Raw genomic sequence first — 27,794 nt, forward strand, 5'->3', positions numbered from 1 at the left:
TTTTATTTTACCAAGGGTAACAGGAGAAATTGGACTGCAAAAGTTATTGTGCAATTTGTCCTGAGTACGCTGATACCTGATTTGTGGGGGGGGAACGACCGTTTCGGGGCATGACAGAGCTCAGCATGGAAGGAGCGCCGTTTGACTTTTTCAATGCAAAATTGGCTGGAATTCAGATCGGACGCCATGTCACGTTTGGAGAGTCCCTGATGTACCTAAACAGTGGAAACCCCCTACAAGTGACCCCATTTTGGAAACTAGACCCCCCAAGGAACTTATCTAGATATGTGGTGAGAACTTTGAACCCACAAGGGCTTTACAGAAGTTTATAACGTACAGCGGTACAATTAAAAAATCATATTTTTTCCATAAAAATGATCTTTTCACCCTCAATTCTTATTTTTCCAAGGGTAACAGCACCCTAAAAGTTATTGTGCAATTTGTCCTGAGTACGCTGATACCCCACTTGTTGGGGTAAACCACTATTTGGGCGCATGGCAGAGCTCGGAAGGGAAGCAGCGCCATTTGACGTTTTTGGCTGGAATTGAGATCGGACACCATGTCGCGATTGGAAAACCCCTGATGTACCTGAACAGTGGAAACCCCCCACAAATGACACCATTTTGTAAACTAGACCCCCCAAGGAACTTATCTAGATGTGTGGTGAGCACTTTGAACCCCCCAGTGCTTCACAGAAGTTTATAATGCCCGGGCGTGAAAATAAAAAATTCGTATTTTTTCCACAAACATGATCTTTTAGTCACCATTTTTTTATTTTCCCAAAAGTTGTTGTCCAATTTGTCCTGAGTATGCCAATACCCCATATGTGGGAGAAAACTACTGTATGGGCACACGTCGGGGCTCGGAAGGGAAGTAGTGACGTTTTGGAATGCAGACATTGATGGAATGGTCTGCGGGTGTCATGTTGCCTTTGGAGAGCCCCTAATGTACCTAAACAGTGGAAACCCCCCCAAAAAATGACCCCATTTTTAAAACTAGACCCCCTAAGGAACTTATCTAGATGCGAGGTGACCACTTTGAACCCCCAAGGGCTTCACAGAAGTTTATAATGCCAGGGCATGAAAATAAAAAAAATCGTATTTTTTCCACAAACATGATCAATTAGTCCCCAATTTTTTCATTTTCCCAAGGGTAACAGGAGAAATTGGACCCCAAAAGTTGTTGTCCAATTTGTCATGAGTACGCTGACACCCAATATGTGGGAGAAAACTACTGTATGGACACATGTCGGGGCTCGGAAGGGAAGCAGTGACGTTTTGGAATGCAGACTTTGATGGAATGGTCTGCGGGTGTCATGTGCGTTTGGAGAGCCCCTGATGTACCTAAACTATTGAAACTCCCCACAAGTGACCCCATTTTGGACACTAGACCCCCCACGGAACTTATCTAGATGTGTGGAGAGCACTTTGAACCCCCAAGTGCTTCACAGAAGTTTATAACGCTCGGACGTGAAAATAAAAAAATCATTTTTTTCCACAAAAATGATATTTTTGCCCCCAATTTTTATTTTCCTAAGGGTAACAGGAGAAATTGGACCCCAAAAATTGTTTTGCAATTTGTCCTGAGTAGGCTGATACCCTACATGTGGGGGTAAAACACTATTTGGGCGCATGGCATAGCTTGGAAGGGAAGGAGCACCATTTGACTTTTTCAACTCAGAATTGGCTGGAATTGAGATCAGACGCAATGTTGCGTTTGGAGAGCACCTGATGTGCCCAAACAGTGGAAACCCCCAATTCTAACTCCAACCCAAACCCCAACACACCCCTAACCCTAATCTCAGCCCTAACCCTAACGGAAAAACGGAAATACATTTTTTTTATTTTTCCCTAACTAAGGGGGTGATAACGGGGGGTTTGATTTACTATTTATGGCGGTTTTTATGTTTGGCAGCTGTCGCACGCTAAAAGACGCTTTTTATTGTAAAAATAGTTTTTGAATCACCACATATTGAGAGCTATAATTTTTCCATATTTTGACCCACCGAGTCATGTGAGGTCTTATTTTTTGCGGGACGAGTTGACGTTTTTATTGGTACCATTTTCGGGCACGTGACATTTTTTGATCGCTTTTTATTCCGAATTTTGGGACGCAGAATGAACAAAAACCAGCGTTTCATGAATTTCTTTTGGGGGAGTGCGTTTACACCGTTCCGCGTGTGGTAAAATTGATAAAGCGGTTTTATTCTTCGGGTCAGTACGGTTACAGCGATACCTCATTTTGGTCTTTTTTTATGTTTTGTCGGTTTTATGCAATGAAAACTTTTATATAAAAAAATAATTATTTTTGCATCGCTTTATTCTGCGAGCTATAACTTTATTTTTTCGCTGATGATGCTGTGTGGCGGCTCGTTTTTTTGCGGGACAAGATGACGTTTTCAGCGGTACCATGGATATTTATATGCGTCTTTTTGATCGCGCGTTATTACACTTTGTTTGGCGGTATGATAATAAATTATTATTTGCTTCGTTTTTTATTTTTTAAGGGGTTCGCTAAAGGGGTTAACTAATGGGACAGTTTTATAGGGCGGGTCGTTACGGACGCGGCGATACCTGTGTACTTTTATTGTTTTTTTTTATTTCCAAAAAATGGATTTATTTGGGGGAATATTTTTTTTTTTTTTCTAATTTATTTGGCGATTTTTTTTAAATTATTTTAACACTTTTTTTTAATTTTTTTTTTAACTTTATTAAATAGTCCCAGGTGGGACATCACTGTCCTGTGACAGATCGCTGATCTGTCACATCACAGATCACTGTGACAGATCAGCAATCTGTCACAGGCATTGAAGAAGGCTTCCTCTTGCCTGCGCTTTGCAGGCACTGAGGAAGCCAGCTTCCTGCAGGCCCCCGTCGCCATCTTGGATTCGGGGGCCTGCAGGAAAGGAGCCCCCCCGCAGCAGCGCTGCACATTGCGCTGCCGTGGGGGGCTCAGGGAAGCACGGAGGGAGCCCCCTCCCTGCCGATGCTTCCCTTTAACCCCCGGTACACCGCGATCGTGTTTGATCGCGGTGTGCAAGGGGTTAACGTGTCGGGGGCGGTCCATGACTTGGTTGCGCCGTTTGCCCAAATGCTCATCAATCCTGCAAACAAAAAGCTGGGCAGATCGATGTTTCCGGCCAGTGTCAGAGCAGTCTTTTTGCTATAGGGCTTGCATATTTAGTTTACCAGAGGAGCACTGCATGGCCTGCTAGCCTCCTTACCCTTGCAGGTCACTCTCCACAAGGAGAAATTTTACCCCTTTAATCCCCTGTCAGAGGCCTCTCATACAGCCAAATCAGATCCCATGCTTTGCACTGATGAGGGGCTACACCCTGAAACACTGTCTGCAAATTGAGATCCTGATTTGGCTTTTATTCCAAGTCATGTGGCAAAGTCCGTTAAAGCAGGGTTCCCCAACCGCCGGCCCGCAGCCCAGCACCGGGCTGCTGCAGTGCCCTTGCCGGTCCGTGGACACAAGGGGAGCCAGGGGTGGTGCAGCAGCTGATTCTCCTAGCCGTGGTCAGTGGCGTAGCGGGGGCGGGGCGCAGCAATTCCTAGATTGCCCTCATGTGTAGCGGCGGTCAGGGAGCGATCCAAGCAACTCTGCTGCCCGCAAGAGGGAATAGCAGGAGCAGAGCTGCAAGGACCCGTCCAGCTTCCTGCCAGCCGCCCGCGCTTCCTGTCTCTGACTGACACAGAGAGGAGCGCGCCGCTGAATGACGTCATCATTCAGCGGCCGCTGCTGTGTCAGAGCGAGGAAGCGCGGGCAATGCTGCGGACAGGTGAGAGGTGGTGTCTGTGTGTATATTATATATATATATATATATATAATATAAAATATATATGTGTGTGTGTGTGTGTGTTTGTGTGTGTTTGTCGGGTTTGTCTGTGTAAGTTAGTCTGGCCCTGGAGGAGATGGGGACATGAGGAGAAGACCGTGATGGGGAGAGAAGGCCATGATGCCTGGGGTGATGGGAGAAGGCCATGATGGAGGTGATGGAGAGAAGGCATTGATGGGGTTATGGAGAAGGCAATAATGGGGAGAAGGGAGTGATGGGGTGAAGGCAATGATGGGGGATGGAGCAGGCAAGGATGGGGGTGATGGAGCACTCATTCAAAACCTATGGTGAGTTGAGTCACATTATAAATGTTATAATTAAATGATAAGTATGCACTGCTACACTACAACTGCGTCCATAGCCCCGCCCCCTTATGACCAAAGCCCCGCCACACCTCCATCCCCGCCCTGCCGGGCCATGGAAGAATGGTCTTGCTTGAAACCGGTCCCTGGTGCAAAAAAGGTTGGGGACCACTGCGTTAAAGGGTCGATATTGACTTTTAGGATTGCTGCTTCCAATATGTAACACTAGAGTTCAGTCCTCTTCCTCTCTGAAGAGGTAATTTGCATATTTTATTTTCCATAGGGGCATGCATGCATGGCCTATAAGTCTCCTTAGCCTGGCATGTCACTCTCCACAAGGAGAAATGCTACCCCTTAGACCAATGCTATAGAGCTTGAAGGGCAAAGTGCTGTACTCCTGATCTAAGCTAGTAAATAGAATTAAAAACCCCTCCATTCGTGAGAACAGAGAAGATTTTAAATAAAAGTTGGTTTGCAAAGTTACTTATTTATACAAGCACTTTACAATGTTACCCATGTGCAATGATGAGAAAATCCCTTTAAATGGTTGTTCGCATCTTAAACATATATGGCATACCCAAAAGAAACGCTTTAAATGTCTGATAAGTGAGGGTCCCTCATCTCTTTGGAAAATATATCTGGTAGCTAATATGAACTAAGGGGAGGCCACTCGTGCTCCACCGATTTTGGAAATTCCAGAGTGGATAGAGAGCTGAACGCGAGACGGTGACTGGCGGACCCCATTCTAGTGTATATTTTTTCATTAATGGAAAAAGACTTTTAATGGATTGTTATTGGATGTTACATAAATTTAAGCATCTGGCTCTTTAAAATGTCTGCACCCCCCCACACACACACCAAGGGCTTTTATTGCCAAAGGAAAACCCATGTACAGTACTGTTTTGCAAGGAATAAGCCGCTCTGACCCTAGAACAAATCTGTACATGGATTTGGAGAGCAGCCGTGTACACAAACCAAGACAAATCATGCTAAGAATGCCTGCCTAATCCTCAGATGTGAACAATCGATCTGAGAAGGGGGCAGCTTTCTGATTCGTTGACCTAGTTACTGAGCCACACTGGTCTGAACGGGACATGAAACCCGAGCGCAGACACATTTATTTTGGAAGACACCGACCCAACAGGAAGCGGGAGATCGTCTTGTGTTAAACTAGAGGAAGTCAAGAAAGAACTCCACAGACAGGAACTGCAAATCCTGGAGAAAGAAACAGTCTGCGATTTTCGGTTTGTTTTAAGGGACACTCCTATATAAAAAAAAAAAAAAAAAACACACACAACACTTTTCCATTGGATGGCTCCCTTTGTAGTTCTTGCTTAAGACGCCGATCTAGTACTTTGGCTTACAGGAACGCTCAAAGAAAACACAAGGCTTAAAACTATAAGGGGAGCTACTCCCGCCTCTCCCGGTATGTGTGCCTACATGGTTGCTTGTCAATCAACGACCCAAGGGATGGGAGGAGGAGGGGAGGATGCACTACCCTTACATGCGATATTTATAAGGCACGTCCCACCACTCAGGACAGCTTTACTGTGTGTATGCATGGGAATCAATCACAATGATTGTCGCGCTTTATAAGGGGGACACAGAGGTGCCAATATTACCACGACTAGTCTGCCTGTCACCCGGTGCCCTTGCCTTATTTAAAATAAAAGAGGAGTTCATGATCAATCCGTTTAATTTTGTTAACCAGCAATTTTTTCTTTGTCTTAGGCTATTTTCACATTTGCGCTTTATAGCGCTGCGATGGCCTGCGCACGGCCGCCGCTAAGCCCCGCCCCATCCGGTCATCGCCGCCTACTAGCGCACATGGGCGCTTGCGATCTGCGCACCCTATCTTTAGCATAGGGTGCGCAGATCGTGCGCTAGCAGGATTTTGTCGTGCGCTGCGCACTTTTGAAGGTGCGCCCGTGTGCGCCGAACGCAGCATGTTGCATTTCAGCGCACACGGCGCACCTTCAAAAGTGCGCAGCGCACAGCAAAACCCTGCTAGCGCACGATCTGCGCAAGCGCACGATCTGCGCACCCTATGCTAAAGATAGGGTGCGCAGATCGCAAGTGCCCATGTGCGCTAGTAGGAGGCGATGACCGGATGGGGCGGGCAGGGAGCCGGCAGGGGGCGGGGCTTAGCGGCGGCCGTGCGCAGGCCGTCGCTGCGCTATAAAGCGCAAATGTGAAACTAGCCTCACATCTTTACTACAGCAAATGGCCAATGTCTTCCAGATCTTAAGGTACTGTCACACTTAGCGATGTACCAGCGATCCTGACCGCGTCATATCGCTGGTCGGGATCGCTGGTACTTCGCTAAGTGGTCGCTAGTGAGCTGCCACACAGGCAGATCTCACCAGCGACATAGCAGGGGTCGGGGGTCGCTACTTACCTGTCAGACGAGGTGATCCTGACGTCCTCCCGCCCACGTCCACGCGTCGCTCGTCGGCGCCACAGGAAGCGCCTGACAAGAAACGGCCCAGGACGTTCTCGCGCGATCAGCGATAACCAGCGGGGGAGCGGTCGGAGGTAAGTATCAGACTTAGCGATATCGCTTAGTGTGACAGGCCCTTTACACTTGAGGGAACTGCATGACAAGTTACTAAAATGAAACTGGGAACGCAACCTTCAGATTTTCCCTGGAGGTTTGAAAAAAAGCAGCAAAACTCCAGAAGCGGATCCAGAGGTTTCATATTACTTTCAAACAGGATATAAGCCAAGTAAAGAGGTCACACACCACAAGTGGACTAATCATTAGATTCTGGGTGCTTGTGCAATGGATCTGCCCAGCAGCCACCAATGACAATCTGTAAAGTCCTCTGTGCACATAACCGTGGCCCTGGTCACAGCACAGAAGCAATACAGGCTTAGCGTGTGCATCGGGCAAAGCTTGTACGCCATCAGTATACCCATGTGGATTCATTCACTAGAAGAAAGAGCACATTTAAGCCTCAGCCAGACCAATGTGTGCCACTATACCACAAGAGCGTACGAGAACCAATGTGTGCCACTATACCACAAGAGCGTACGAGAAAATAAAAAGGATACGGAAATGAAAACCGTGTTTTCATATACCATCAGGGGGAGACTCAGGACACCCCATATTAGATGTCAGGTCCGTGATATCGAAATCGGCAATCATCTAATTTGTGTGGGCATCTTAAGGGGCTGTAACAACGGGCAATGTATTGTAGACAGAACATCATTCTTATATCTGACGGACGTTAAAGGGGCATTCCCATTGCCAAGATCCTATCCCAATATGTAGAAAGGTATAATAAAAATATTAGCAAAATACCTAAAATTAGAAATGTGGAATAGTTCTCCTGATTCGCTATGTCGCTTACCCCATGTGCAGGGCATTACAGTAGTTTAGGTGGCATAGCGAATCAGAAGAACTATATTGCATTTCTAATTGGAGGTATTTGCTATTATTATTACACCACCTACATAATGATATAGGATCTTCGGAGATGGGAACACCCCTTTAATGAATCTGTAATGCCATAATAAACACAACTGATAAAGAGACAAGCTAGCCATGAAAAGAAACTACATGAAGTAAATGGAATGTAAAATATAAAACCTCTCAAAATGTATATACTTAGGAAAACTAAGAAAAACAGACCTGAGTTGGGCTCTCTGTTGTCTCACTATTTGATACCCAAATGAGACTTCTTGCATCTCAACTGCGACACAACAAAGTGTTGGGGGAAGACTGGGATTTTGCAGCATGGAAACAGGAGAGATCTATGCAGGAATCATACATCATGCTTGATGTAGTTACCGTATGTAAGAAGAGAACATGGATTCTGCTGTACTATGGATCAGCATGAGGGGCTAGAGGCAACAACAGAGGTAGAATCTGGTCACAGCTCCTCCTCAGTGTGTTGTGGGACTGTCTGCACTCAATCCAGAACTACAGGCAGGTGTAAGATTAACCCTTCAGAAGCGGATGCATCTGCCTAGCTTCTAAGTGGCTGCATTATATACTGGTATAATGTATTACACATCTGATAATGTAATACTGTAGGAAAGCCCCTGATTTACTAATGAGGAAAAAGTTAAACCTTATAACTTCATCTACTGTCATATGTAGATGTGCAACTCCCCATGTCATTAAACGAAAGAAACAGACTCATATGTAATTACAGGCAAAAAGAAAAGGGGGAAAGAAAGTCATTAATGGGGCTGTTCCAAGTTTACAAAAATATTGTTGATTTCTTCCAAAAAATAGCGCCACTCTTGTCCATGGTCGTACCTGGTATTGAAGTTTAGCACCACTGAAGTGAATCAGATGGAGCTATAATAGCACACTCTACCTGAGTACAGCCATTGCCCTCAGGCTGAGTGTGGTATTATGATACTGGAGTGGCACTTTACGGTTCTGCACTAAAACTTGTGGTTGATCTATAAACTGCATTCAGGCACAGGAGAGCAAAATCTCTCTCATGAACAGAAAAGAAACTTTTCTCCAAGGAGGCAAAAAAAAAAAAAAGTGACTGTCAGACAGGAAGGAAACGGGTCACAGTTAACATATACGACCTAATACAAAAGTGCGATCGTGTACGTCAGTCATAAGGCGGGTCATTCTACGTTGTTTCCTTACATGATGTATCCGCTCTGAAGATCATTGTGCATGGATCGCAATCACACCAACAGTACCAAACACTCATCCAGATCTGATCCGCACCCTGTCAAGCAACCCAACTGGTATACTCTAAATACAAATGTCATTCTCATAGTTAAGGCTATTTTCACGTTGCGTTGTAGCTCTGCTGGATAACATTTTCGGAGCACAATGCGACTCCGTCTGCATCAGTCAGTGGCCCCATCAACGCTAATGTCCAAATCCAGCTTCCAGGGCTTCAGATGTAAGCCCCAATAGAGCCACTGACGAATGTAAACCAGGCCTAAGGTAGAAAAAAAACAGTATAGTAATAGTAACATCTATACATACACATATATACACGCACAAGCCTTCCAAGGTTGTCCTGTGAAGCGAGGCTGTAATCTCAGAAGCCAAGCCAAGCACTGTTCATTACAGAGGGCTGGGACGTCAAATAACAGCCCATAAATTAAAAGTATGTAACCTATGGAATGGAAAGTTCTGGGTCTGCTGGTGAATTTGGCTCCATTCTGTACATAAAAAAAAAAAAAAAAAAAAAGAAGGGTGGGGGGGGGGGGGGGGAATGGTCATGTACAGAACTTAAGAAAAAAAAAAAAAAAACACCTTCAAAGGGAGCAACAACCACAAAGGCATAAAGGGGAATTTTTGCCGATTTTGCACCATGTTCCCCTTAACAGCCCTGCGTGTGCGAATGCCTGTGCAAAAAGAAATAACAGAAGGGGGCACCGCGCAGAATCACAGATGCAAGCCCATCCAGTTTATTCTCAGGCGCAATAAAGGAAGGGGGTTATGGGGGGGGGGGGGGGGGGGGGTGGCTGTTCCGTTTGTTGGCTCCCGTTACACGATTGCAGGATGCTGTTAAGCGTGATGACCTCCCCTACCTCTCAGCCTCACGCTGCATTTCCTACCTAGCAGCCTCCCCTGAAGCTAGAAGTGCATCGTCACGCCCTAATGCGCTTTCACACAACTGCAAGACCCAATTTCTCACTTTGAAGGGTCATAACGGGAATGACTGGCTTATCTTTAAAAAGTTAAAGTTTCTGACAAGTTCCTTTAATAGACTTCAATTAACGGAAGTTGCTGGAAGAGCTTTAGACATATGTCCAACTGACCGGCAGCTGTCTATGGTCAGCTTCATTTAAGAATGCAATTTGATAACCGTATTTTTCGGACTATAAGACGCACCCTAAATTTTGGGGTGGAAAATAGGGAAAAAAATAATGTGTCAAATGGGGGTCCGTCTTACAGTCTGAATTCAGCTTATCAGCGAAGGGATCAGCACAGGTAGAGGAGTGGTCACAGGGGTCGTTCGGTGGTCCATGCTGGTGCGGTGGTGGTGCTCTGTGTTGCAGGGGTGCTCTAAGTGGGGTGACTGTGCTCTGGTCACAATATACTTACAAATCTTGTTGCGGCGGTCCCGTGGCGGTGGTCCCAATGTAGCCTCCCTGTGCTCTGTGGTGTCGGGGCTCTGTGCTGCGTGGGGGGCTCCGCCGGCATTTCGTTAAAGCCCGAAAGCCCCCCGCAGCTCCGTTGCTGCGACGCGGAGGCCTCCGGACAGATGGCTGCCAGGAGCCTCCAGAAAGATGGCCGCTGCTCAGGTTCAGATGTCCGCAACGAGATCTTGTTCCGACTTCCGAGATCTCGTTGACGAAATTTGAATTTGAGTATGCGCCGCTCCCGGCGGCCATCTTTCTGAAGACCACCGCTTTGTAGCAACGGAGTATATTGCGACCATAAGACGCACCCCCATTTTCCCCAAAAATTATTGGGGGAAAAAGTGCGTCTTATGGTCCGAAAAATACGGTATATAGCCTCGAAAGAAATGCTGGAGCAGCCATGTTACCAGTCAATGAGTAGGATGGATATCGCCTGAGCACAGAGCAAATAGTGTCATAGGAAACTTCTGACATAAAAAGGCCTTGTTGGGTCAATAATTGCTCGAGATGAAAGGCGGGGAATCCCACTGATGTTCTTCCATTGTGGGGCCATTACTACTTTCATTTACCAAATTTAGCATAGACATAAATTGCTTGTGAAGACAAGTTGAGCGGCTAAATAAGTACTAAAAACAATTCTCAGAGAAACTCTCTGAAGACGGTCCAGCCATCTGCCAGTGAAAACCATCAGAGACATCTCATGCGACTCATGGAAAATACTCCTTGGATTTAGCCATGAACTTGGGCGATCAGAGACGGAGCAATGTATTTTCACATACGATTCTGCTACAAACTACAAGAAGATTTCTCACTGTGCTTAAAATGGTGCAGAGGCGAGTTGGGTAATTTAAAGGTTTATTTTGGCTGTAGACCACCAAAATGTGACCCTTCGCCACGTTAAGTGTGAAATTTGCAGAAGATTCACATGTTTTCGCAAAACAAAACTTCACACTGGATTTTTATGCTGTCTTTTTGCAGAGCAAAGGTCCTGTGTGAACGTATTAAATTGAAAATCTGTGACGTGTGAATATAGCCTTATAATTAGGACTTCAAAACATTATTTTCCCCTATGTCAGCCCTTCTTATCACTATCAGAATATGCCAGTAACAAATATAGTTATCAGCAGTACATAGCACAGCACACGTGCTGATGATCAAATGATGTTCTCAGAACCTAAAGTGTTCATCAGCCTGTCAAAAAACGATAAGTGACCGCAGAATTGGGTTAAATGTAGCTGATCGTCCTTCCTGTAAGGCCCGTGATGGGCACATGTAAACGTGCCCTTAATGTCATTTACATGGTTTTGCTCACATTTCAGAAGGTCATATGCTCCTTATATTCAGCGATCAGACCCAACCCAATCTTATGTTATGTGGCAATGCTCGCCAAGCAATAATCACCTTCCATTTATACAATCAGCGGCTTTTTATGTGGCTGCGATGACAGCACTGTGGTCTGATAATGTACGTCATTTATAACAGCGGTACGTGTAGAAGATGATCGCGGATAATGCAGCCAAAACAATCACAATCAGCAGACTTCCTTAAGGCGGAATTCACGTTGGAGGGGCCAAGGACAGGGCATGTTGGGTTCCACGACAATAAGGTGTCCCCATGCTGGCAATCAGCGGTGATCTGGTGACAATCGTGGCAGTAAGTTATAGCTATGCAGGGCCACCACAAGGGAGAGTGAGGGGGTCGTCAGATGCCACTCAATTTTGTATGCGAAGGTGATTGGCACTAATGAGGTTATATCATGGCAGGCATCTCCAGACACAATGTCATTCAAGTACGAAGTGAGCAGCGCTGAAGAACCCCTTTAAGCATCGCATGTAGTGATGATCAAAGTAGGCATCAAGATGACGAATTCTCTTATAATAAAGCTTGTATCCAGTGCAGTTATCAGGCTCTATTCACATTGCATTTACAGTACCCATTTGCTGCATATGTTGGAAAGCGCTCCCATGTGTAACTTTATTTGCCATTTACTTGCAAGAAAATGCTCAGCCTTTTTTCTTTAAATAAGGGTAGGGATGGGGACAACCCAAGTTGCCATCTTTTGTTATGGCATCTATAAAGAGCATAGAGGACCCCACACCCGCTGATTCACCCTGATCTGTATAGTGGTCTTATACATAATCAAGGTTATCCACTACCATTAGCCAAACATTGAGCCTTTAAAGAGGTGGTCCACTACTTTTTCCTTGATGATCCATCATCAATGAAAAAGTAGTGGACAATCCCTTTAACGCCACCTAGAACATGCAATGTAAAAATGGTTTTCCACCATGAGAGCTCATGCAGACGACCATATTTTCGGTCCGAGTGAAGCCTGACAAAACATCAGATCGCACTTGGACCTATGCTATTCTATGCGGCTGTGCACATGTCCAATTTTGTGTCATGACACCAAGAATGTATGAGGAAAGAATTTACAAAAAAAACACAAAAAAAAAAAAGAATGAATGCACGATTTGAACACGTAAATCAGATCACACTTGGTCATGCAAGTCAATGGGTCCGTTCCAAAAAAAGAAATAGTACCACACTTGGGTGACATCAGAGTGCAGTCTGATTTGTACAGACTGAAAGAACAGAAAGATTGGGAGATCCCCCCCCCCCCCCCCATATTGTCCACATTCAAGAAAATCAGATCACACTGTGATTAGCACAATCAGACCGATTTTCACGGTGTGACCCTATCCTTAACTTAAGCTTGTCTATCCACTGGGCTCAGTGTGGTCTTGTGCTATTTACATTAAACCCAATGATTGTCTGTAGTGGCCAAGATGACTCTGGTGTAGCAATGTCACCAACCAACAATCGGGGGAAGAGAGGTAGGGGGGTAAGTATCAATGATCTCATATTTACCCATAGCAAGCTAAAGGAGTCAACCTCCAAGTTGTACATACAATGCAACACCTGTAGACATCTATATAGCCCAGCACATCTTGAGGCGTCTCAGATTTCATACAGAGGTATAAAGAACCTTTTTTGATGAATTCTGATCCACTGGACATCACAAGGCTACTCTGTAGCACATGAAGTACCATACACCAAAATATGGAAAAAGCAAAATGAGGCATAGGACCCTGGTGTAAAGGCCATGTCAGTAGTCTGTGGTCGCCTGACCAGAGTCCTCGGTGCCGCTATTGAATAGTAGGGGCTTTGCATGGCCTTCTGCGTGTCACACCGCTAAAATGATATTGCAATATGCCTATTAATTAGAAGATGCACCAACGATGCCAGCAGGTAGGAGGAGGTCGCAAGGCTACGGTCCAGTGGTTGTGAACTATACAAGGGCTCTGAAAATCTTTTTGCTCAGCTCTACCTCAAACTAAAAATCGGCAGAACCAACTGATATTGGTGGGATGGATTGACAATCTAATGTATATGGGGGGAGGGGGAGTTCTCCTATATCTCCTCTGACAGATCTTGTTGGGGAAGAAGGTTTCAGGTTGGGTTTCCAAAGGCCGATCCTTTTGTTCTCCAGCAGATAAACCGGCGTATTCGGCTCTCTCAGAGAACACAGGAGCAGTCGCTTTGTATAGGGGTAGTTAGAGGAGAGAACTGTCAGCCACCTAATGACTACAGGGAGCTTTATATGATAAGAACTTGGGAAAAATTATTAAAGTGTATAATAAAAAAGCCCATAGTATCGCTCCAATCTGGACATGTGATATTCCTCCGTTGTTTTGCTCGCAGTCAGATTACAGTATTTTACTCACATTTCCTTATTGCTAATGTCAAAATAAGAAAACCAAGAGGAGCAGGAAATGTAACCAAAACACTAAAGAATAAATAAAACTAGATTGTCATAAAATAAATAAAGCCCCCCCCCCCCCCCAGGAATGATAGGAAGGGGGGATACGTCCAGGAACGATCTCCAAAAACCGAATCCCAAGACGGCAGCTTTCGTGACAAAGACTTGCGGTCCTGCCAAGGGAGACAGATGTAAGCCCTAACTGAGGGGGCAGCGTGGGACACTCCGAATTAATCAACAAAGCACAATTTAACCCCCTCCTCCCCAAAACATCGCTGTCCTCCACCTCCCTGTAACACAACGTAAACCAAGGACCAGATCAACAGCACGAGCCAACTTGGGAAAAGCCGAGGGCAGACATTGTCATGCGCGCGATAACCCTTCGTGTGCCGGGACGCTGCCTGGGTGTACGGGCTGTGACTGATTTATCCTGACTCGGATCATTCTTCGTGTAAAAGCCAATAATGAGTCGGGGACGACCACTGACCGATGCTACGGAGGAACCGCACACATCCACAATCAGCGGAATAATCAATGTTTGCGGATCCCCAGCGAAGAAATAAGCACAAGTTTTACATCGACTCAAACCAAGATCCCAAAGATGATGCACGATGACACAGCCCACCCACCGTGCCCCATTACGGGGGATCTCAGCGGTAACGATCACGTCAGCACTAGTGCGGGCACGGAGGCGATCACTGCATTATGAGCGGTTATTACTAGGATTACAGTGACCCCTTAAGAGCGCATTCATTTTTTATCATTTTTTACGGCTGGGGCAGGGGCACAGATCGCAGCCTAGTGCGAGTGTCTGACGCACAAATCGTGAAAAAAAACTAAAAAAATCCAACCAGTCACAGCTTTTTGTGACTTGCACATCGTGGTAGGAGACGACGCGATTCCTGTTCACACCCGTTAGGATGCGATGTGGCAGCGATTTGCGGCCTTTGGCCAAAAAAAACACCCCCCCAAAAAATAAATTTGACGTGGCTTATACGGAGGTGACGTAACACGCGGCTGGGGTCACCATCACGTCAGTATAAAGACATTATAGAAAACAGGACAGGTGCAAACGCAAGACATCGCAGCGGCCATGTCTACCCCAGAGTGCGATACCTGCTCAGATACGGCGACCACAGAGAACGGTAAATCTGCAGCTAAAATCCATTAGTCACGTTGGATTTTAGTCACCCCACTGAAACGTCCAACACGGCGCCATAAATGTGCAGAAAGGCAGCGAATATCAGAGGCTATCCGCCGGGGAGGAGTGAGAAATCGCCGCATCAGTGGGGGGATCGGGCTGCAGGCCGTAAAGTGCGCCCTCCTCAGCGGCAGAACAAAGCCCTCAGTAACAATGGAGGCGGCGGCTCCACGACTTACAGCGACAGAGTGCGGCGCTCCTCTCAGCGGACGGGAGCAGCAGTCACAGGCCCGGCGCTGTCACGATGACGGCGGTCTCTGGAGCAGCTTCCCCCGGAATAAGGTCAGTAATAGCAGCGAGGCAGGGACAGAAACACGGGGCTCCGCCCTCCGAGGTTCCCAAGGCTGGAGCGGGGCCGCCCGGCAGAGCTCCGCGCCCACCACTCCCGGCTGCAAGGCAGGAACTACTACACAGCGACAGCGACAACGACGGAGATACTGCTGGTGGAGGCGAAGGGATCGCTAGGCGGTGACGTCAGCACGCTGGGCCATAAACACAGAGGAGAGCACCATTACGTGCAACGTCATGACGCACGGCCAGAGAACGGCATCATGGGAGATGTAGTTTCAGGAGCAAAACATTTAAAGGGACAGTGAATCACTTTGTTATTTATTTTACTGCTAATTCAAGCCGGTTATAGTTGTATTCTGAGCTTTAAAGACGTGTACAGTTTTCTGATTGTTTTTATTTTATTTTTTTTAGATGTTCAACGTATTCATTTTATTTTAATTGTGTGTAAAAAGTACAAATTCTGTTTTCTTCAAAGTCAATTCAATTTTCTAATGTGGTTAGAAATATTGATATATCTCAAGATATTACATCAGGGTTTTGTATATAATTAGTCGACATTTTAATTGATCAAAATTAACTTTTTCCTATTATTATTATCATCATCATTTGTATTATTATTATTATATTATGTTTACTATATTATAATTTTATTATTTTACATTATTTTAATTATTTGTATTTTTATTATTTTTAGTATATTATTATTTTTATTATTATTATTGCATTTTTTAATTTCTATTTTTATTTGTATTATATTTATTGGCATTATTATTATTTCTTTTATTACATTATTATATTGTTATTTTTATTATATCACTTGCCCCTTTTACAATCAGAATAATAAATAATACTAATACTCTTTTTATATAGCACTAACATATTCCGCAGCGCTTCACAGTTTACACACATTATCATCACTGTCCCTGATGGGGCTCACAATCTAAATTCCCTATCAGTTTGTCTTTGGAGTGTGGGAGGAAACCGGAGTGCCCGGAGGAAACCCACGCAAGCACGGGGAGAACATACAAACTCCTTGCAGATGTTGTCCTTGGTGGGATTCGAACCACTGAGCCACCGTGCTAAATATTCTTATTGAGATTTTTCTTTGACTTCTTTGTCACAATAACTGCAGATGCTAAAGTGGCTCCAGTTATAGGGAAAGAAGAATCGTAAAAAGTCTAGTCACAGGGCGAACATGTGATTGCTGGGACCAGTGAGGCAGTGCCAGCGCCGCTCCCTCCGTTATAAATATAAGCAATGGGTTTATGAAAATTAGAAGGGCAGAAATGATAAAATAAGGCCTCACATCATTAAAACCTGTTTTTTCCCCCGGGCAATATCATATAGATGTCCTTCCCCTGGAATAGTGGGGTCCGACAACCCCACCGATCAGCTGTTTTCAGTGCCATGTGTATGCAGTGAATGCAGTGAACTGCAGATCTGCTCCTATTCGCCAGGGATATGGAGGCGATAATCAAAGTGCCATCTTCTCTATTTTTCCACAATCCGACTCCTGCATAAGTGGCCAATAATTGCAAAAGCAAAGAAATGAGCCGAAGCATACGTTGGTAAATGAACAATGTGTAGGAGCTCAATCACATTGTGGCCATTTCACAGAGAAAACCCAAGAAAAAAAATTATGGCCACAGTGTGAACATGCTCTTACGCATTGCATGTGCACCAATTTATGCTCCAACTCATTTCTTTGGTTTTGCTGAAGTTTCTTGTACTTTCTACAATTAATACATTATACAATATTTAGTATGGATACATTTTTTTAAAACAAGTGTAGTCCGTACATTATTTCCACCTCCATGACTTCAAGTTCACATCCCCCTTGCTATTCAATAATAGCTGAGCTGCAGTACCCAAGAATGGCCACTACACGTGTACGGAGCGGCGCTGGTCCGACCCTGCACACTATCTGACCACTCAGGAGCTTAGAATGAGTGAATAGTGGGGGTGTCGGGTGTCAGACCCTCAGCGATTTGGTATTGGTAACCAATCCTAAGGAGAAGTCATCAGTTTTAAAGGGGTTGTCTAAACTTCTTAAAAAGTTAAAGAATCCTTCCTCCCATCAAAGTTTTTATCCTCTTAATATATTGCAGTCATCATATTATATAGCACTGTGTACTTACAATTACTCATTTTGCCTTTCTTCCCAGCTGATTCTTCTCTTTTCTCTGCTGTCTGTAGAAACAGGAAGTCTCATGTCCCTGCATTTATCATTCCCCTTTTCAGCTCCTGTCCCAGCTGCTCACTCCTCCCCCTGCCAGAGACTTTTGCAGTGACTTATGACTCATACAGGGAAAATTGACCTCCAGTTTCTACATAGAGGTTAGAAGGATTCAGCTAGTCAGTTATTAATCATGTGATGCCATAGACCTAATGAAAAAGAGAAGAATTAGCTGGGTAGAAAGGCAAAATGAGCAATTTTAAGTGCAAAGTGCTATATAATATGATGGCTGCAATATATTAACAGGATACAAACTTTAAAATTATTAAATATCTGCAAAAAGAAGCAACTTTGCAATCTCAGGTACAGAGGGATTTCTTATTTCATAGTTTATTGCTCATTGCCTAGGTTACCGACTACCTCTGCAGTCTATGAGAGAGTCTGGTTTCCTAGTCCAGGATCGTGTTCTTGCAATCTGTTTGCTTCACAACTTGCAGTCACTCCTCTGTAGCTGGTCGGATCGCTGGATCCCGCCAGCTTCAGTGACTGCTCTCTTCCGATGATGCAGAGACAAAGCTGCCTTTGTTGGACCATCACAGAGCGCACAGCTCAGATCCGCTTCGCGCCCATGCCGCTGGTCAGACCTGTCAATCTTTAGGATCACGCCGCTCTCTGGCAAGCAGCAAGTTGGGAGTTAGAGGAGCGATGTGCTCCTGAAGAAAGGAGATTGGAACACCCCTTTAAGACACAGAAAGACCCTTTAAAAAGCAATGGACATTTTATGTAAAATATCACAAGAGGTTAAAATCGGACCTTCAGATTTAGTTATCTGTGAATCTAAGTTATTTGCACACCAATGGCTTTTTATCCACAAATTGTTATTTTTCTCTAGAAATGTATCAGTGGGAAACAAGAGGACGCAGTGTTAGGCTATGTTCCCACAATGAGCTTTTAGTGAGTTATTTTCTCTGTATACTTTTGAAAAAATGCAAGGAATCTATTTTACTTAATGGGTGCAGAAAGTCTGCAACTTCCAAAACTCCACAAAAACTCATGATGGGAACGCGGCCTTAGTGATTTAACTATTAAAGGGACAATTCAGTTACAAAGTTCAAGTTTTTTGCTGTTTGGTTCCACCACCTCCTTTAGAAAGATACAAGAACAAATTTTTTTTTTCCCCATAACATTTTCGATTGTGGAACTTTGCTTATAACAACACAACAAAAATATTTGGGTTCTTAAGAGGAAAAAAAAGAAAATAAGGAGGTTGTCCAGTACTTTTTCATTGATGACCTATCCTTAAGGGCCTGTCACACTAAGCGATATCGCTAGCAATATCGCTATAATGTCACTGGTTTTTGTGACGTAGCAGCGATATTGCTAGCGATATCGCTACATGTGATACTTACCTCCGACCGGCTCCCCCGCTGGTTATCGCTGATCGCGCGAGATCGTCCTGGGCCGTTTCTCATCGTCAGCATCCTGCTGGGCTTCCTGTGGCGCCGACGAGCGAGACGTGGACGCGCGCGGGAGGACGTCAGGATCGCCTCGTCTGACAGGTAAGTAGCGATCCCCATCCCCAGCGATGTCGCTGGTGAGATCTGCCTGTGTGGCAGCTCACTAGCGACCACTTAGTGATGCACCAGCGATCCTGACCACGTCATATCGCTGGTCGGGATCGCTGGTGCATCGCTAAGTGTGACAGTACCTTTAGGGTAGATTATCAATGTCTGATTAGTTGGGGTCTGACACCCAGCACCCCTGCCGATCAGCTGTCCTCAGTGTCCATTTGAATAGGAGGCAGATGAGCAGTACCCTACTAAGGCCACAATCAGAAGACGGAGCAGCTCCGCCAGTGAGTATACCAACACCAAGAACAACTGATCAGCGAGGGTGCAGGGTGTCAGACTTCGACCGATCAGACATTGATGACCTATCCTAAGGATAAGTCATCAGTGCTAAAGTAGTGCACAACCTCTAATGGTACTGTCACACTAAGCGATCACACCAGCGATCACGACAACGACATGGCCTGGCAGAGATCGTTAGTACATCGCTATATGGTCGCTAGTTAGCTTCCAAACACAAAAATCTCATTAACTTCACATCAGCGATAAGCGATCTGTATAACGACTTCGGCGGTCGTTGGGACCTGTCACACTGCATGTATTGTAAAAGACCCCGACCTAGATAGGCGTGATAGAGCGCAACCTTTTCCACGCCCCTCTGCACAGATTGGTGGTCAGTGTATGGCATGACAGTTTATTGTCACAGCTCTCCTGCTTGGTGATTGGATGACCGCGCAATAGAAGGACGACGTAGTAGCGCTCCCTTCAATTGTTCCAGAGCGCAGTGGTGCGATCCATATTGCGTTCTGCTACTCTTCTGTGCTTTGCAGCTCCAGTGACCTGTGGCGATCCATTCTGTGGCGCTGTTGTGTTTTGCCCTGATTAACGGATTACATCTGGATCTATATACAGTATAGTAAGGTAGGCATTTATTTATCGTATGTAAATATTTTTTGGGTGTATCATTTTTTGAACTTTCTTTTATATTTAATATTTTTATCTGTCTTAATATACACCAGCCTTGGTAGTTTCCCTTCCACCGCCCTCCACTCTCACATCTTTCGGACATTTCTGTTTCAGCCGCGCCCAGCACAAAATTATTTTTTTTTGCCCTCAGTCTTAACACTTGTGAGCTATCTCTGGATTTTTTGGGTTCAAGCTCCAAGATTTTATGCAGCTTTAACCGATGTTGTCCATGACTAATATCTTTTTGGGGTAGCCATTTTCTTTTTTGCCGCGCCCAGCCCCACCGTGTTATCAAGCCGTGTACACTGTACTTGTCCATCACCATTTTTTTTGTAAGGTGGGGCAGCCATTTTAGCCTCAGCCGCGTACAGCACCGCCATTTTATGCAGCTGTATTAACCGATGTTGTCCATCACTAATTTGTTTTTTCGGCTGGTATTTTGTTTTCTACTGCGCCCAGCACCACCATTTTACCCAGTTGTGTACACTGTTGTAGTCCATCAACATTTTGTTAGTGGGGCAGCCATTTTAGCTTCAGCCGCGGCCAACTCCCTCATTTTATGATCCTACCTGTGTTATAACTTGTAGGCTATGTACGCATTTTTATTTTTCATACTTTTCAATAAAACAAATGTAACTTGTATTGTGCCATTCTCACATAATCCTTTTTTTTTATTGCAGATGGCTGATAAGCAAGAGTTCATGCGGGAGTTTATCGAGCTCTACCGCTCCTTGCCTTGCTTATGGCGAATAAAATCAGCCGATTATAGCAACCGGCTTTTAAAAAAAGAGGCTTACCAAAAGCTTGTGGATCTTACAAAAACCCATTACCCCAATGAGGCAGTTGATGAATCGTCAATCAAAAAAAGAATCCAGGCTCTCAGGACTGTATACCGCAAAGAACTAAACAAAGTAGAGAGCTCTACAAAGTCTGGAGCGGGTTCTGAAGAAGTTTATGTCCCCAAACTATGGTACTTCGAACTTCTTTCTTTCACTAGGGACCAAGAAGTACCAAGACAAATGGCATGTTTTTTGGAACCTGAACCTGTGACCCAGCAGGACTCCCCTGTCGTTGATGTAAGTCCTGTTCTTGTACAACACATAGCAATGTACATGCCCATTTGGAATAGAAATTGCATAAAAAAAAAGGACAAATGAAAACACAATATCACTTTTTCACGTAACGTACTGATTTGTCAAGCTACTCGTTTCAGGCCTATCAGTTTGACATTCCGGTGCAGGACATTTAATAACCTCTGATACAATTCCCGTTATAAATTTTTTCTCTTGGTTTTAACTGTTATAGTGTCAAGATTCATTTGTTCTGCTATGTGATGTAACATGTATTTTCTGTTCACACAGGACACAGAAGAGGCAGTCATCTCAACTCCCGAACAAAACACCATAGAAATACTGCAAGTGGAGGAAACCGTTGAGACACCATCCACATCTGCACCATCTACTGTTGTGCTGAGGCGACTCGCATTTGCGGGTGGAAAAAGGAAGGCCCCCAACACGGATACCCCAGAATTAATCGAATTGGCAAAAAAAGTTCTGACAACACCAAATAACCTGACAGGCTTTGCGTTTTATGCAAACGAGAAGTTGCCAACACTGGATCCAGAACAGCGTGTACACGCTGAAAGGCTAATGCTTGAAGTTTTGAGTAAAGCTGCCAGCGGAAAACTCACTGACACAACTTCTTTCGTGGACAGACGTCTGTGGCCGCAAAACAATTGGTCGGCCAATCCAGAGCCTCTCGAGCAAACAATGTGGAGGTACCATCAACCTAATCCAACCTAAGCCCTGCTCCTCCACCTTCTTATTATACGCCATCTAGGCAACGTGGACCAGAAAACGAACCATATTACCATCAATTGTAGTTTTTCACTTTTTTGTTACATTATTTTTTGTCTGTATATATATTCTTTCTAAATTGTTTGGTTTTCTATATGTATATGTTTTTTTAAAAATTGTTAAAGTGTTTTTTATTAAAAATATTATATTTTACATTAATAGACGTCTGGTTTTCTTTGCTTTGTTTGTTATTTCGACATTGTGGTTGACAACACTACAAAGATGTCCGTACACAGGAACATCTTTTACTCAAAATAAGATCCAGACACGTTTATAATCATAAACTATAAAAATGTTTATTTCTGATCAACTTTAATATAATATTTGTTAATTTGTTTTTGAACTTGACAAACAATTGTGTTAACCAAAAGAAACATTAAATAAAAAACCCCCCCAAAAATTACTGCCTACTGCCACCCTCTTGTAGGCCTGCCAAGAACCTCTCCAGCATCACTCCATGCACGTCCATGGCTGCCAGAGTGACAGCCATAGCTGCTCTCATCCGCCGGTGAGATGCCAGCAGAGCTTGTGCTGTGGGTATTTCTGTTGATGAAATGAGAAAACGTAAACCTGTCAACAATTCAAACACAACAAACAAAAGGAACATGTTTTTTTTTTTATACTTACGGAATTGTGGGGGGTCTGTATTCTCTGGTGAGGGGCTAATAGCCACCAACGGCTATGGGGAAAAAAAAAAAATTATGTGGCGCCAACCTTACACCCTATCCAAACACAAAAGTTTAAGTTCCGTTAATTTTCATATTTTCTTCTGAAAAAAAAATTGCATAACTTACCGGATGGAGAGCCCACGACAATATCCTCGAGTGATGCTGGAGATTGGCTGGCAGCGGGCGAAGGGGTAGGTGGTGACCCTTCTTGATCCCCCGGAGATGCTGGGGCTGTTACAGCAGCCTGTGATGGTGGGCTTGCTGGTGATGGTTGTCCTAGAGATAGGGAAAACAATCCATAGATATCAGCATGTTAAATATAGTTCTGCAACATGTGAAATCATCACCGTTATTTCAACTACGGTAACAGCTGTTTTATAATAACAAGTATACCTGTTCTTCAAAATAATGTTATATGGTACTCTTATTGATTTGCGCTTCTAACCCTCACCAATAAAACAATAGTTTTGTTTTACAAGTTGACAAAAAATTTATTAAAAAACTACAGAAGTTCATCTTTAATTTTAAGTGACCCAAAAAAAAAACAACATGAAAAGTTCTTTAAAATTTCACTTTCAGTTCACCATTTTGCAAGGTCCGAGCATAACCAAATGCCATCTTGCAATGTGTTAACAATTAAACACATAATTGTGCAGAATGTGCAATGTCGGCTATGAAGCGGTAACGCACACGTCAATAGACAAATTAACAAAATTTTAAAAAAAATGGCTAATCCTTTCAAAAACACTCACCGTCTCCACTTTGGTTGGCGGACCTGATGTTGTCTATTCGGTTACTGGACCGGTAGCGCAGATCCGCAAGTTTCTTGCGTATCTGTGTCGTTGTGCGCTCCACACCGAACCTGCGCATTAGACCTCTTCTTATTTTTTTTAAGACCCTTTTTTTATGGAGCATGGGCCGGGAATGTGTGGCACAATTGTAATCTCGTGCATCGACCTCCTGGATTAGAAAGCGAACCTCTGGCTCTCCCCAGGGTACAGAACGCCTGGACGCCATATTTTTTAGAGTACTTTTTCTCTAGGCCGCATTAACGCCGCCCACCCCTGCGTCATGACGTCACGGCCCACGGGAACGCAGATGCGTCATTGTTATCCAGCGGCCTCTTTTAGAACGTACAATGGATGCAAGTTGGTGGGCTTTGCATCATTTTTCCATCCGCCCACTGCTCTCACTGCCGCAATCACACCCTTTATCTTGTCATCTGCTCATCACCCTCTCTACCACACCCCTCTTTTTTTGTTATCCCCTGTACTCCACCCTCCCCATCTCTAACCTCTTTTTGCCTTCTCGATATTATTGCCCCCCATCACACCAATGAGTATCCTACACCCCATCACTCCCTCCTCCCCATCTGACCACCCTTTTGCGATATCCACACACTTTTCCCACATTGTAGAAATTACAATGACACAACATAAAATTTTAAAGGAATTTTTTTTTATTTGAGAAAAAAAAAGTTAAACATGATAACCAATTAAAGTTTAACATGATAACTATATCTGATGCTGCCAAGTCACAGCACCAGGCCCGTTGAAGTATTGGCAGTACTAGTCTCGGCAGGCCTTTGCATCGTCCTTGGTCCGGCCAAGATTTACTGGTTGAAGTCCTGCAATAGCGGGATCATTGTCTCGCCATTCTCCCAGCACCACGTCACCATTGCTGTCTGAGTCCATGAAGCCTGGCGGACTGTAAGCTGCAGCATCGCGTTGCCGTAGGAAATTGTGCAGCACGCAATAGGCCAACACCACGGAGTCTATAGATTCCGGCTTCATGTTGATTGGAGTGTGGAAAATCCTGAAGTGGTTGGCCATGATGCCGAACGCATTCTCAACTACGCGGCGTGCCCTTGACAGTCTGTAATTAAAGTAGCGCCTTTCCTCTGTCAAAGTCTTTTGTGGGTACGGCTTCAACATATGCACATGAAGGGGGAAGGCTTCATCGGCCACAAACACAAAGTTAAGGTTCGCGGTGGTGTCAGTGGCGTAGCGTGAGGTGGGCGGGGGGGGCGGTCCGCCCCAGGCGGCACATGTGTGGGGGTGGCGCAGCAGCAGCAATTTCTCTCTGTGGGAGAAGCGCGGAGGCAGTGAGGCACAGTGGAGTGCAGCAGCGGGCAGGGAGCAATCACAGCAGCTCCGCTGCCTGCAAGCGGGAATAGCAGGAGCGGAGCTGCAAGGGTCCGTCCTACTTCCTGCCCGGTGGCCATGCTTCCTGTCCGGAGGCCGCGCTTCCTGCGCCGCTGAATGACGTCATCATTCAGCGGCCGCTGCTGTGTGAGCGAGGAAGCGCGGGCGATGCTGCGGACAGGTGAGAGGAGAGAGGTGGTGTCTGTGTGTATGTCTGTCTGTCTGTGTGTGTGTGTGTGTGTGTGTCTGTATATATGTCTGTGTGTGTGTATGTCTGTCTGTGTGTATGTGTGTGTGTGTCTGTATGTATGTCTGTGTGTGTGTGTGTGTGTGTGTATGTCTGTCTGTGTGTGTGTGTGTGTGTCTGTGTGTGTGTAGGTTAGGCTGGCCCTGGAGGAGATGGGGACATGAGAAGACTGTGATGGGGAGAGAGAAGGCCATAATACCTGGGCCTGGGGTGATGGGAGAAGGCCATGAGGGGGTAATGGGAGAAGGCCATGATGGGGGTGATGCAGAGAAGGCAATGATGGGAGTGATGGAGCAAGCAATGATGGAGTGATGGGGAGAAGGCAGTGATGGGGTGAAGGAGAAGGCAATGATGGGAGTGATGGAGCAGGCAATGATGGGGGTGATGGAGCAGACAATGATGGGAGTGATGGGGTGATGGAGCAGGCAATGATGGGAGTCATGGGGAGAAGGCAGTGATGGGGTGATGGAGAAGGCAAAGATGGGAGTGATGGGGAGAAGACAATGATGGGGTGATGGAGAAGGCAATGATGGGAGTGATGGGGAGAAGACAATGATGGGGTGATGGAGCAGGCAATGATGGGAGTGATGGGGAGAAGGCAGTGATGGGGTGAAGGAGAAGGCAATGATGGGAGTGATGGAGCAGGCAATGATGGGGGTGATGGAGCAGACAATGATGGGAGTGATGGGGTGATGGAGCAGGCAATGATGGGAGTGATGGGGTGATGGAGAAGGCAATGATGGGAGTGATGGGGAGAAGACAATGATGGGGGATGGAGCAGGCAATGATGGGAGTGATGGGGAGAAGACAATGATGGGGTGATGGAGCAGGCAATGATGGGAGTGATGGGGAGAAGGCAGTGATAGGGTGAAGGAGAAGGCAATGATGGGGAGAAGGCAAGGGTGGGGGTGATGGGGAGAAGGCAATGATGGGGTGGTGGGGGAAAAATAAATGATGATGGGGTGGTGGGGGAGAATGCGATGACGGTGGTGGTGGAAAGGGCAATAAATGGGGGTGGTGGAGGAGGAGGAAATGATGGAGGTGGTGGAATGGGCAATGATGGGAGTGGTGGGGGAGAAAGCAAAGATAGTGGTGGGGGAGAAGGAAATGATGGAGGTGGTGAAGAGGGCAATGATGGGGTGGGGGAGAGGACAATAATGGGATGTGAGGGGAGGAGGACAATGAGGGGTGTGGGGAATTGGAATAGGAGGAAGGGGGACTTATAATGGCCTTAGGAACAGGGGGAGGTGGAGGAAGACATTATTGTTTATTATGTCTAACACAGTCCCTTAGTATATAGTGTACTCACTAATTCTGTATAACACTATCCTTAGTTACATAGTTTCCTCTTTTATTATGTATAACACCATCCCTTATTACGTACCATCCTCTCTAGTTATATATGATGCCGTCCCTTATTATATAGCTTCCTCTGCTGTTATGTATAGTGCTGTCTCTTACATAGTGTATTCTTGTTAATTTTGTTATTTACAGCGCCCTCTTTTATTACATAGTCCCCTCTCTTTTTAGATATAAAATGACTGCTGATCGAGGAGCCGGTGACCAAACTACCAGTCCATCAGCTCCTCCATTAGAAAGGAAGCTTTCCCATGCTCCATCAGCCATCATTGCATTATACAGCTAACAAGACAGGACGGTATGTAATACAAAACAGGGCTCTATATAATCCAATATGTAAGGTCTGTCACATTATTAAAAATTATTATTAAAAGCCATTAGGTCTTCATCCAGCATCATCAAGCTAATACATACATATACAGTCATATGTAAAAGTTTGGGCACCCCTATTAATGTTAACCTTTTTTCTTTATAACAATTTTGGTTTTTGCAACAGGTATTTCAGTTTCATATATCTAATAACTGATGGACTCAGTTATATTTCTGGATTCAAATGAGGTTTATTGTGCTAACAGAAAATGTGCAATCTGCATTTAAACAAAATTTGACCGGTGCAAAAGTATGGGCACCCTTATCATTTTCTTGATTTGAACACTCCTAACTACTTTTTACTGACTTCCTGAAGAACTAAATTGGTTTTGTAACCTCATTGAGCTTTGAACTTCATAGCCAGGTGTATCAAATCATGAGAAAAGGTTTTTAAAGTGGCCACTTGCAAGTAGTTCTCCTATTTGATTCTCCTATGAATAGTGGCATCATGGGCTCCTCAAAACAACTCTCAAATGATCTGAAAACAAAGATTATTCAACATAGCTTTTCAGGGGAAGGATACAAAAAGTTGTCTCAGAGATTTAACCTGTCAGTTTCCACTGTGAGGAACATAGTAAGGAAATGGAAGAACACAGGTACAGTTCTTGTTAAGCCCAGAAGTGGCAGGCCAAGAAAAATATCAGAAAGGCAGAGAAGAAGAATGGTGAGAACAGTCAAGGACAATCTACAGACCACCTCCAAAGACCTGCAGCATCATCTTGCTGCAGATGGTGTCACTGTGCATCGGTCAACAATACAGCGCATGCATAATGCCTTTTTGTATGACCAAACAAGTCAATCTTTGTTTCATCAGTCCACAGGACCTTCTTCCAAAATGTAACTGGCTTGTCCAAATGTGCTTTTGCATACCTCAGGCGACTCTGTGGCGTGCTTGCAGAAACGGCTTCTCTCGCATCACTCTCCCATACAGCTTCTCCTTGTGCAAAGTGCGCTGTATTGTTGACCGATGC

General features: G+C 44.9%; 1 protein-coding gene across 1 annotated transcript in view; it reads right to left on the reverse strand.

Moving 5' to 3' along the window:
- The window catches only part of PELI1 (pellino E3 ubiquitin protein ligase 1), a 61,756-nt gene extending 46,056 nt beyond the window's left edge, over positions 1 to 15,700 (reverse strand). The window contains exon 1 of the mRNA XM_073553761.1: positions 15,359 to 15,700. The gene's annotated coding sequence lies outside the window, so the exon portion shown is untranslated. The remainder of the gene's footprint in view (positions 1 to 15,358) is intronic.
- Between the last annotated feature and the right edge of the window lie 12,094 nt (positions 15,701 to 27,794).

This window comes from Dendrobates tinctorius, unplaced genomic scaffold, assembly GCF_039654945.1.
Source record: "Dendrobates tinctorius isolate UK_male_01 unplaced genomic scaffold, ASM3965494v1 ptg000203l, whole genome shotgun sequence".
In the NCBI taxonomy this organism is placed as follows: Eukaryota; Metazoa; Chordata; class Amphibia; order Anura; family Dendrobatidae; genus Dendrobates; species Dendrobates tinctorius.